The 11,711-nt window shown below is 39.2% G+C and overlaps 1 non-coding gene across 1 annotated transcript; it reads right to left on the bottom strand.

Annotated features, from left to right (window-relative positions):
* Positions 1–10,861: 10,861 nt before the first annotated feature.
* LOC122128118 lies at positions 10,862–10,968 on the bottom strand. The gene has a single exon (XR_006151367.1). It is a non-coding gene; the product is annotated as a U6 spliceosomal RNA (small nuclear RNA).
* Positions 10,969–11,711: the final 743 nt, after the last annotated feature.

The following is an 11,711-nucleotide window of genomic DNA, read 5'->3' as shown; positions in this document are numbered from 1 at the left end:
GTTAATGAGAAAAAGTTTTACAAAGATATTGGGGATGATGCAATAGATTTAGCTTAGTCCCTTCTACTAGTGATCTGAATTATTTTTTGACATAGACATGTAACTACTTTGCATTTTAAAAATTATATGAAGATGCACCTTTGTGTGGTACTTATATTAATTTATGAAATAGTTGCATATGATCACGTTAATGATATTCAATATTTTATGTTCAATGTTATGCTCATGAGGCTGCCTTTGGCAATATGAATTGAGCTCTCTAACAACAAATGGAATTTCATTGTCAAATACTACAAGGAGATTACTGATGCTAGTACCAAAATGAAAGCTGGAACAAGAAAACTGAAGAAAGCTGCAAGTTTGATGGAAAGGAGTCAGTGGTAAGGGCTATGATGAAAGAGAAATTTTTCACCATGGAATCTTGGAAGAATAGAATGTGTTTTGTTGAATTACTAGCTTTTTAAACCTTCTTAGAAAGCAGAACATTATTTTTATTCTTGCTTTTTGGTAGCCGTTTAATGAATGGTTTAACAAAAAAATTATCAAAATGACTGAAAATTAAATGATGTGAATTATCAGATTAACATTATACCTAAAGTTGCCCTGAGATGCAGGAAGATTGGATTCTTTTCTATTAAATTAATGGAATAAACTTCCTTTTGAATGGTTGGACAGTCCATGACACTTGTTCCAAAACAAGAAAAGATACTGGAGAGAAAAAAAAAGAGGAAGGAAACTCAACACAGCTGAAATTAGCATGTTCTCATTTGGAGTTTAATGGTTTTTTTTCTACAAAGAATAAGAACTTCATCTTAACTTAATAATTTCAAAATGGATGTGCTACAGGATAGCTTGTAAATGTAATATTTAATGCTGTTGAATTACTTGAAGACAAATGTTTACAGAAAACTTTAAATTCCAGAAAAACTGTAATGTTCCAATAAACACCTGGAAGAAATATAATTTAAAAATTCATGGTTCAAAGCAAACCCTGGCAGGAAAGTCTGTGAGACACTTATCTCCAAACAGGAAGTGGCACTGTGTCTCAAGTGGAAGAGGGCTTCTCTTGAGCTGAAGAACTCAGGGATACGTTAAAACCCAGTCCCTGAGTTCAAGCCCCAAGACTGACAAAAAGAAATTTAAAAAAAATAAAGCATTAGGGATGGGAAGAAGACTCAGTGGTAGAGTGCTTGCCTCTCATGAATGAGGTCCTGGTTTCAATTCCTCTGCACCACATAAGCAGAAAAAACTGGAAGTGGTGCTGTGGCTCAAGTGATATAGCCTTGAGCTGAAGAGCTCAGGGACAGTGCCCAGACCCAAAGTTCAGGCCCCCTACCAACAACAACAACAACAACAAAAATTATAGCATCAAACAACCCGAAGAGGTTATCCAGAATAATGAGTGCGGCATTATCCGTTTACATGACTTAGTGACTTGAAACCTAGTTTACCAGGGGAGGTGGTGGGCAATTTGTGTCTTTGCCAAAACCTGCGAAATTATTTTGTACTTTCCCAAGGAGGGACAAAACAGGGAATGGGGGGAGGAGGATAGGTGTTTGGCGGCCTTGCCTTTTGGTTCAGTGATTGTTTTCTGGAGTGAAATTCAGAGAAATCCTGCTTGCAATCCTAGTTGCATGGGGAATGAAGAAGCCAAGCCCTGGAAGTGGACTTTACACTGTCCTTGGCATGGTTCCAACCACCACTGGATAATCCAAGTCCCATTTCAGGACCAAGATGCCTAACCACAGCCAGGAAAGGCAAAAAATTCAATGCCGAGGGCAGCACTGGAAATCTACAACAGGCAGAGATTTTTTAATATATTTTATTGTAAAAATACTGTACAGAAGGGGTTCAATTACATGAGTAGGGTAATGTGTACATTTCCTATCGAGCATTGTTACCTCCTCCTTGGTTTTTCCCCTACCATCCCTTCCCTCCCCATCTCTCCAACTCCTCCCTCCTCAATCCCTGCCTGACATTGTAAATTCATTTTCTACATAGTGTCCTGTACATCTCTTCATCACAATGGGTCAACCTGCAGCCCCATTTAAGCATTTTGCTATATCCTTTCCACTCCCCAAATCACAAAAGTGAATATACAAGATGCAGAACATTGGAATCAAATACAGTGAAAACAGGGATTATACCGTGGGGGGGATGAACCTACAAAAGAATCACATACTGCATTATAAGTATATTAAAAACAAAACCAAGACTGAATTGTGGTATATTTCACTTAACTTCATCTTATGTGGTCATAATAACATAACTTTTGATCTTTTCTGCTTGTCCTAGACATGGACTAGTCCTTGCAAATAAGGGAAAACATGGGACCTATGTTTCTCTGGGCCTGGCTTACTTCACTTAATATAATTTTTAACAAACCTTTCCATTTCCTAACAAATGGGGCATTGTCATTCCTTCTAATGGAGGCATAGAATTCCATTGTGTGTGTGTGTGTGTGTGTGTGTGTGTGTGTGTGTGTGTGTGTGTGTGTGTGTGTCACATTTTCTAGATCCATTCATCTACTGAGGGGAATCGGGTTTGATTCCATATCATAACTATAGTGAGTAATGCTGCAACAAACATGGTTGTGCTGGTAGCTTTGGTATGACCTTGTTTGTGATCATTTGGGTAAATGCCCAAAAGTGGGATTGCTGGGTCATAAGAAGCTCTAAGTGGAGTCTTTTGAATAATTTCCATACTGCTTTCCAAAGTCGTTGAACAAGTTTACACTCCCACTAACAATGCAGTAGGGTTCCCGCCGGCATCTGTAATTATTACATTTCTTGATTATAGACATTCTAATTGGAATGATGTGCGATCTCAATGTGTCTGATTTGCATTTCTTTTATGGCTAGAAAAGTTGAGCATTTCTTCATGTGTCTAATGGGCATTTTCATTTCCTCTTCAGAAAAATCTCTCTTTAAATCTTTAGCCCACTGAGTTATCCGGCAGTTGTTTCTTTGATGATTTGTTGTTGGGGAATTTAATTTTTTGAGTCCTAAGAATATTTTAGATATAAGACCTTGTCCATTTTATGACTCATGAAGTTCTTCTCCCAGTACATGGACTGTCTACAGTTCTTGTTAGCTTTGACCTTTGCCTTGCAGAAGCTCTGCGGTTTCAAGCAATCCCATTTGCCCAACCTTTCTTTTATTTGTTTTGTTTCTTGTTCTCTATTAAGAAAATTTCAGCGTGTGCTAAAGAGCCCTAGAGTTTTTCCTATTCCTTCATGTAATGTTTTCACCGTGTCTGCTTTTATTTTGAGGTCTTCTGTCCATTTGGAGTTGATTCTGGTGCAGGGCAATATATACGGATCTAGTTTTAGTTTAACAGGTATTTAACCAATTTTGCCAACACCATTTACAGAAAAGGCTATCTTTTTTCCACTCTATTTTTTTTTAGCTCCCTTTTCAAAGCTTAGGTGGCTATAGGTCAGTGGATTCATTTCTGAGTCTTCAGTCCTTTTCCATTGGTCGTCAGGTTTGTTGTTGTGCCATTATCAAGCTGTTCTTATTACTATGGCTTTTTAGTCGAGTTTGACATTTGGAACTGATATTGCTTCAGCACTGTTCTTTCTGCTAAGGATTGACAAACCTACAGCCAGCATTATAGTTAATGGCAAAAAGTTAAAATCATTTCTTATAAATTCAGGAATGAAGGGCTGGGAATGTGGCTCAGTGGTAGAGTGCTTGCCTTGCATGCATGAGGCCCTGGGTTCCATTCCTCAGCACCACATAAGCAAAAAGAATAAAAGCCGGAAGTGGCGCTGTGGCTCAAGAGGTAGAGCGCTAGCCTTGAGCTGAAGAGCGGCGGGACAGTGCCCAGGCCCAGAGTTCATGCCCCACGACTGGGGCATGAAATAAATAAATAAAATAAATTCAGGAATGAGATAAGGATGTCTGAGCTGTCCCCCCTCTTCAAATTAGTATTAGAATGCTAGCTGGGGCAATAAGACAAGATACAAACTTAAAGGGGATCCAAATAGGGAAAGATAAAGTAAAACTATCCCTCTTTGCAGATGACATGATCTTGTATTTTAAGAACCTCATGGACTCCACTCCCAAGTTACTTGAGCTGATCAGAAACTTTGGCAAACTAGCAGAATATAAAATTAACCCTCGGAAATCAATGGCTTTCCTGTATTCCATTAATGATAAAAGTGAGGCTGAAAATAGGAAAGCAATACCTTTTTAATATTCACAAAAAAATACAATAGCAAGGAGTTAACTTAAGAGGTGAAGGACCTCTATGATGGAAACTTTAAAAACCTGAAAAAGAAAATGAAAGCAGAACTAAGGAAGTGGGAAACCTCCCACGCTCCTAGATTGGGAAGATTAACATCATGAAAATGGCAATACTGACAAAGGCTATTTCCAAGTTCAATGTGATACCTATCAATATCCCAATCTCACTTTCAATGAAATAGAAGAAGCAATCCACAAATTCATATGGAAGAATAAAAGACCCCGAATAGCAGAGAGGATTTTTGTGATTCTCATTTTGTATTACCACTTTCATTCTACAAAGTAATCTATGGATTTTAACTTTCTTCCCTCCCTTTGGATAAACCTCACAAAAACCCTGCCTCTAGCTCCCAAGACACCTAACTCTTAGGTCTGGACAATTGTTCCTAGATAGTGAATTACTTAGTTGTATTTTGAACGCATAAAACATGCATATAAAACTAGCACATTTTGATCTCATGAGAAAACTGCCTTTTTCCCTCTCTCAAATTCATTTCCTGATAGGCATTTTTAGAAAGAATCTATTTTCCTTTGTAGATGAAAGGCTTGTAGGAAACTATGTTTATAATCTGGCTCTTCCTCCTGCACCTCAACACCTAAAACACAAATTTCACAAAGCATTTATAAGAAAAAATACAAAAAGCAAACACTGGGAAATGCTCAGATGCAGAAAGTTTTACAAAACCCAGAATATAACTCTGCTGTCTGAGGCTGGGGCTCTCTGTGTAAATTAACAAACCCCAAAAGAGCAGCCAGGAGTACCGGACATGAGTGTCTCTGGCTGATACTCCATGGACAAGGAGCATGGAGGGGCAACCTGAGCCTGCAGGAGAGTGTCTGGAGGAAAGTTTCCCTGCCAGCCTGAGTACAAAAGTTGGCATCACCCCACCTGGGCCTGTATTTCTTGTCTTCTCCCCACAGCTGAGAACAATCATCTCCTACTCCATGGAGGATACTGTACAAGCTGATCCCCAGAGAGGCTTCTGTTTTGTCTGCACTCCTTCCTAGGTGGGTGCCCCCCCCCCCCACCGTGTGTGTGTGCTCTCAGGGGCTGATCCTTAGGGTCTAGGCCCATGGGGCTTGTGGGTGTTAGATGTGGGTCAGTGTCATTCACGCAGCAGCTTCCCTAGTCCAACAGCAGGTACACCCTGATATTCTCCCACAGTCTCAGGTGAGGTGCCCAGAAGCACCCGTGTTGGGTAGGCTGTCACTAGGATCCTACTTCATCAGAGGGGCCAGATGAAGTGGCTGCTGCCTGAATTACTAATTATTTTATGGAGCAGTTATAAACAAATTGATACATATTACTGTATGATATATAATGCTATATCCTTGAGTCTCTAGTCTACAAAATCATTGAACTTGATACTAGCAAGAATGTATTTTATTTTATGTGTTTATAAGCCCATAATGGCAAACTGAAATGAAAGTACAACAAAACTCTTCTCCAAAAAACACATTCTAAAATCACAGAATTTGAAAAAAAATGTATGTAAGTAGTGCAAATGAAATTATACTAGGATAGTAAAATACACACAAAAATATTACATTAATTACATTCAAAAGTAAAATAAGTAAGTACAGAAAGAATTCCTACTGGATAAAAAATATTACAATGGTTTAACAGGTAGAAGTGATACAGGTTATATGTTTCTTTTTTATAAAACTTATTTATATCTTTCTGTTCTGTTTATCTTAGTGAAGGAAAACGTTAGAAAGCAGAAATTATATGTGGCATCTCTTACTTCCAGTACTACAAAGGAGAGTGGCACTTCCTAATGGGAGTCCTGGGATGACACCCACACCCAGCCCATGTAGACTCATCAGAGGTCCCTGTGGTGACCCTGAGGGGGTCTGGAAAACCGCACTGCTGTTGCAGCAGGTGCAGTATTTGTTGTGGTGGGCTGCATCCAACAAGGCTCCATCAGTGACCAGACTAAGCAACCCAGCCTCAGGTGCCAAGGCCAGGAGGTAAGGCAGGGCAGACCCCAAGTCCTGCCTTCCATGTGTGTGGCCTGCATTGCCAAGGCCAGACCCATTCCTGCTTTGGATACCAGTGAGGGTAGAGGATGAGCCCATTGCTGCCAAACGGAGCATCCCCGGAATGGCATCCAGATTGGGCCCATGTGGACCAGAAGGACAATGGAGGAGGCTACACAGCAAAGCCAAAGGGACTTTGGTCCCCCAGTGCTGCAGCTGGTGCATGCAAGTCCAGGCTCCTCTGGCACTGATGGGCATATGCAGGGATGGCACCTTACCCGAGATCACAGGGACCAGAAAATGGAGGTCCGTGGGGATGCTGAAGGGGCTCCAGGGTGCTCAGCTGCCACAGCTGTCACAAGCCCGCTGGCAGAAGGGCCAGCACACAACTCTAGTCCCCATTCTGCCCTAAAGTCTGAACCAAGACTGGGCTGCCTGGCCCCAAGGGGGTGAATTGTCCACCAAGCCTTCCTTCTCCTGTGGACTGTGCAGTGTACAGGCATGGTGTCCTCCACCCCACACCCATGGGGGCAGGCAGTGACCCCAGAACAGAGTCTCACTGGGATGGCACTTGCACCCAGGACCACCGAAGACCAGTACCAGCACACCTGGCAGAGGAGAGGGAAGCAGTGGACTCAACTCCAGCCCCATGGCTGCCAGCTCCTGGGTGAAATGGAACAAGTGAGACTGGGAAGGGAGGTGGGCAGGGTGGGCAGGGCTCATCTGGCAATGGTAGGGACCATGCACACACACACATCCCTTCACTGCACATCCACCACAAGGGAGGGGGCCCCACTTCTCAACGGGTGACCTGAAGAGGCCCCACACCCACAGGGACTACATAAATGGAGGTTCACGTGGTGATATTGAAAGGGCTCCAGGGTACAGCCTTGCTCCTGCACTGATCAACTGGCACACACACACAAAAAAGGAAAAATGACCACTACACCTTTTCATCAATGATAACCTATTATACTTTCAAAACAGTTTTACTTTCCTCTTGTCCTATATTTTTGCATGGGGCCTTCTGAATTAACCAGAAATCTCCAGGATTTCTTCATGTACAGTAATACAAATAAATATAGCTTCTATTCTTTTTTGAATTAAGGGAGGTTGCATTTAGTTCTTTCCCATGTTTGATTCATGAAAAAGAAATCCTGAAGTGTATCTGTAAAACACAAAATTCAAGCTACCCAGAGAGAAATAATCACATGATTAGTGGTTCAAATGATATTTCATCTTCGCATTTCTTTAGAAAACTGCATACTTGGGGCTGGGAAGGTGGCTCAGTGGTAGAGCGCTTGCCTTGCATGCATGAGGCTCTGGGTTCGATTCCTCAGCACCACATAAGCAAAAAGAAAAAAGCCAGAAGTGGCGCTGTGGCTCAAGTGGTAGAGCGCTAGCCTTGAGCTGAAGAACTGAGGGACAGCGCCCAGGCCCAGAGTTCAGGCCCCACAACCGAACCACCCCCCAAAAAGAAAGAAAGAAAGAAAACTGCATACTACTTTCTACAATGAGAATATTAACCTGTATTTTGACCAAGAGAGTACAAAATTTCCTTTCCTCCACACTCTCACAACATTATTACCTTCTGGGTATTTTCAAGGGCAGGTTTTTACTATGTGCAGTACCCCAGACTGGCCTTAGAATCAAATCCTCTTACTCCAATCCCCTAAATGCTTGGAATTACAAGCCTTTACCACCACATCTGGCTCCTTTGATTTTGTTGATAAGAGTTATAATAGTTATGAAGTAGTATCATAGTAATTTTGAGTTGCATTTCTCTAATGACTTCTGTTCAGAAAGCATTAAGCCAGCGTAGAAGTGGTATTAAACACAAATTTGTAAACCCACTGGTGATTTTCAGGGCTTTTTGGAAAGCAGGTCTATTCAGAACTTTCGTCCATATTAAATCAAGTTTCTTGTTAATCTCATCTTTAATATCTCTATACAAAATGAATACTTAATTCAATATAGTAGAAAGGAAAAATCAATCAACTCCTAACATTTTTCACTTTTCAATAAAATGATATTGCTTAAATCAATTTCTGTTTATGCTTGAGACTATACTACTTAATTTGGTTAGACCTTTTACAAAGCTTTATATACTTTGTTTATTTTATGTTGATTGCTTTTTCCAAATCCTGCATGTCTAATTTTGGTTTCTTTCAGTCTCATGTAGTTCAGATTTCAAACCGAAGAATAAATGGAAGGAAACAAACAAAACAAGAGTTACTCTCATCTGAAGATGCCTCTACAAGAATGAGGAAAGAGTTCATCCTGCTAAGGATCTATGATAGAATTTTAAAAAGAGAATTCATTCTTCTAGGTTTTCCCTATCTTTGTGATGTACCTTAAATTATATAAAACAAAATATACTGCTCAGATACTTTTATCAGTTTTGTACATTTTTATATGGACTTCACATCTGTCTACAGCATTCCTTCTTTATAATGTCCCTGATATTTTTACACTATCAAGACATAAGATAACCAGCTTGATTTACAGCATGAGAAGTTATCCTCCTGGCTTCCTTGGAAGCAGAGCATGGTCAATAGATAACATTACTTCTGGTTGCTCACTACATGTAATGGTTTCTGTGATACATTTTATTTAGTATTTAAAAAACTGTTGGCTAAACTCAAAGCTCATTCATAGAAGTTTATGTTAAGTTTTTCACAAGTTTTATTTCTCTTAATTCTTAAGATAACATTTGCTACAATACTAATATTATTACCATTTAAGTGTTGGGAAAAATTGTAATTAAAGGCACTAAATGCATGGCCCAAATACACACAGTGAGGAAGAAAATGAGTCAAAGTTTCCAAAAGTCTTTCAGCAATACAGAAAAAGTAGATAAAATCTCACCATTCTCTTACACTCTAAATTCAATATTAATATTGCTCAAGAAATAATAGCATAGCAATTATTGCCGATGATGATTGTTTTCTGTCACAATTTGTCTTCAACACAGACTGTGTTGGTGACATTGCGTTATCATGCACAGAATTGAGCTTATACATTGAGTTTCAAAGACAGCCAAATTTCTTCTGTCCTACAGTTCCATTTTTCTTTTAAAAAAGTACCAAAACTTTTAAATATCATCACTTTCTGTCTTTTAAGAATCCAAAAGAGAAATAAATTCACATTTAATTTAATAAATTCACCTTTACTTTTAAAGCAAAGTGCTTTAAAAGTAGGAGATGATAAAAACAGGCCCCCATGAAGTAAATTTTCTTCTACTTTTAAAATTATTCTGAAAACCTTGTGCTGGTTGGTTACACCTGTAATCTTGTTTATTTGAGATATCTACTCAGGAGGCTGAGATCTGTGGATAACAGTTGGAAGCCAATCAGGGCAAAAATATTTTTGAGATTATTTTTCAAAACAATTTAATGAACTAGCAAAGAGCCAGGAGTGGAGATGTCGCTCATATAGTAGCTCACCAATCTAGAGAGGAAAGGTCTAGCAAGACCTTAAAGCCCTGAGTTCAAATTCTAAGCACTCCAACACACTTGTGTACATGCGTGCACACACACACACACACACACATTTATTCAAAATACCCTCGTGTCAGTGTTTTGCATTAATTTATTTGTTAACGAGATTATATGGATAAAATAAGGGAAATAAACACTTCAATCTCAGAACATTTTTATACATTTTTTATTTTAAAAATATTGCACAGAGGGGTTACATTTACATGAGCAAGGTAATGAGTACATTTCCTAACAAGCATTGTTACCTCCTCCTTTATTTTCCCCCCACCATCCCTTCTCTCCCACCTCCACAAGTACACTCCACTCCTCCTCTCTCCTTCCCCTACCTAAATTGTAAAATTCATTTTTCAACATAGATCTTGTGCATCTCATTGTTACAATGGGTCAACCCGTATCCCTATTTAAGCATTTTGTTGTTTTCTTCTTCTCCCCAAATTAGAGAAACGTATATACAAGATGTAGGCGCACCAACTTCAAATACAGTGAAAAAAGGGGTTATAGCGTGGTTGAGGAACATATAAAGGAACAAAAAAAATCACATCGTACAGTATAAGTATGTTAGAAATAATAGCAAGATAGAATCACTTGTGTACCTATCTTGGTGTTCGTTTAGCTTAACATCATCTTATCTGGTCAAATGCACATAGCTTAAGACATTTTCTGATAATCCCGGACATATATTAGTTATTGAAAATAAGAGAAACCATGGGACCTATGTTTCTTTGGAGTTGGCTTACTTCACTTAATAAATTTTTTCCAAATCTTTCCATTTCCTAACAAATTGGGCAATGTCATTCTTTCTGATGGAGGCAGAGAATGCAATTGTATATATTTACCAGGTTTTCTTGATCCATTCATCTACTGAGGGGCATCTGGGTTGGTTCCATATCTTAGCTATGGTAAATAATGCTGCAGTAAACATAGTTGTGCTGGTAGTTTTAGTATGGTCTTGTTTGTGATCCTTTGGGTAAATGAACAAAAGTGGGATTGCTGGGTCATAGGGGAGCTTTATGGGGAGTCGTTTGAGGAAACTCCATACTGCTTTCCAAAGTGGTTGAAGACTTTTACACTCCCACCAAGAATGCAGTAGGGTTCCCTTGTGGCCCCATCTCCTCCAGCATTTGTTGTTGTAAAAATATGGATTGCTTCACTAATTTTTGAGTCATCCTTGAGCAGGGGCCATGCTAGTCTTCTCTGTATCATTCCGATGTTAGTGTATGGGCTGCCGGATTAAGCACAGAACATTTTTTATATAGAAGGTGTAATTGATTTTCTTAGTCAATTCCACAAAAAAGTAAGTTCAAAAGAATTGTCATGAAATTTTAGAATCATGCATTTCTTACATAAGCACACATTTTTTGATGTTGGCGTAATTTGTGGAGGGGAAGGGGAAAATGTTTAAATAGGGATACAAGCAGACCCATTGCAACAATGAAAGGAACTTTACAACTTTGGTATCTCTACTACTGCCATACCTGCAGATTGTAACTTGATTGCTTCTTTTGAGGTAAGTATCACTATGCCTGGGTCTGCTTGGACTGTGGTCCTCCTAACACAAGCAAAACACATAGCACCCATCAAATGGTTAGAGTTTCTGAAACTTCTTTTTTTTTTTTTGGTCTGGGCTTGCCTGGAACTGCAATTCTCTAATCTCTGTTTTCTAAGTAGATAATAGTACAGGTTTGAGCCACTTTATCCAGTAAAAGTATACAATTTCAAGATATCTTGATATTGCCTATATTTGTGCTTAACATATATAGCTAACCTTAATTTTCTCCCTCTTTTGTTTACTACTCTGAGTTGAAAACATTGACTGTCTTGATATACATGGCTTTGTTTTGGGTGGAATCCCATCACAATCCAAAAATCTCCCAAAAAGTTTATGTCAAGAATCATGGAAAAGAAGGCTTCAGGTTGGAAAGAAAACACTGGTCCTTAACTTATAATTGCAGTATATTTATAGTGTTAGTCAATACTTTCT

The sequence above is a fragment of the Dipodomys spectabilis genome, unplaced genomic scaffold, assembly GCF_019054845.1.
Source record: "Dipodomys spectabilis isolate Male_0828 unplaced genomic scaffold, ASM1905484v1 ptg000323l, whole genome shotgun sequence".
NCBI lineage: Eukaryota > Metazoa > Chordata > Mammalia > Rodentia > Heteromyidae > Dipodomys > Dipodomys spectabilis.
Note: the sequence above shows the minus strand (reverse complement) of the source record. Positions and strands in the feature narration are given on the sequence as shown.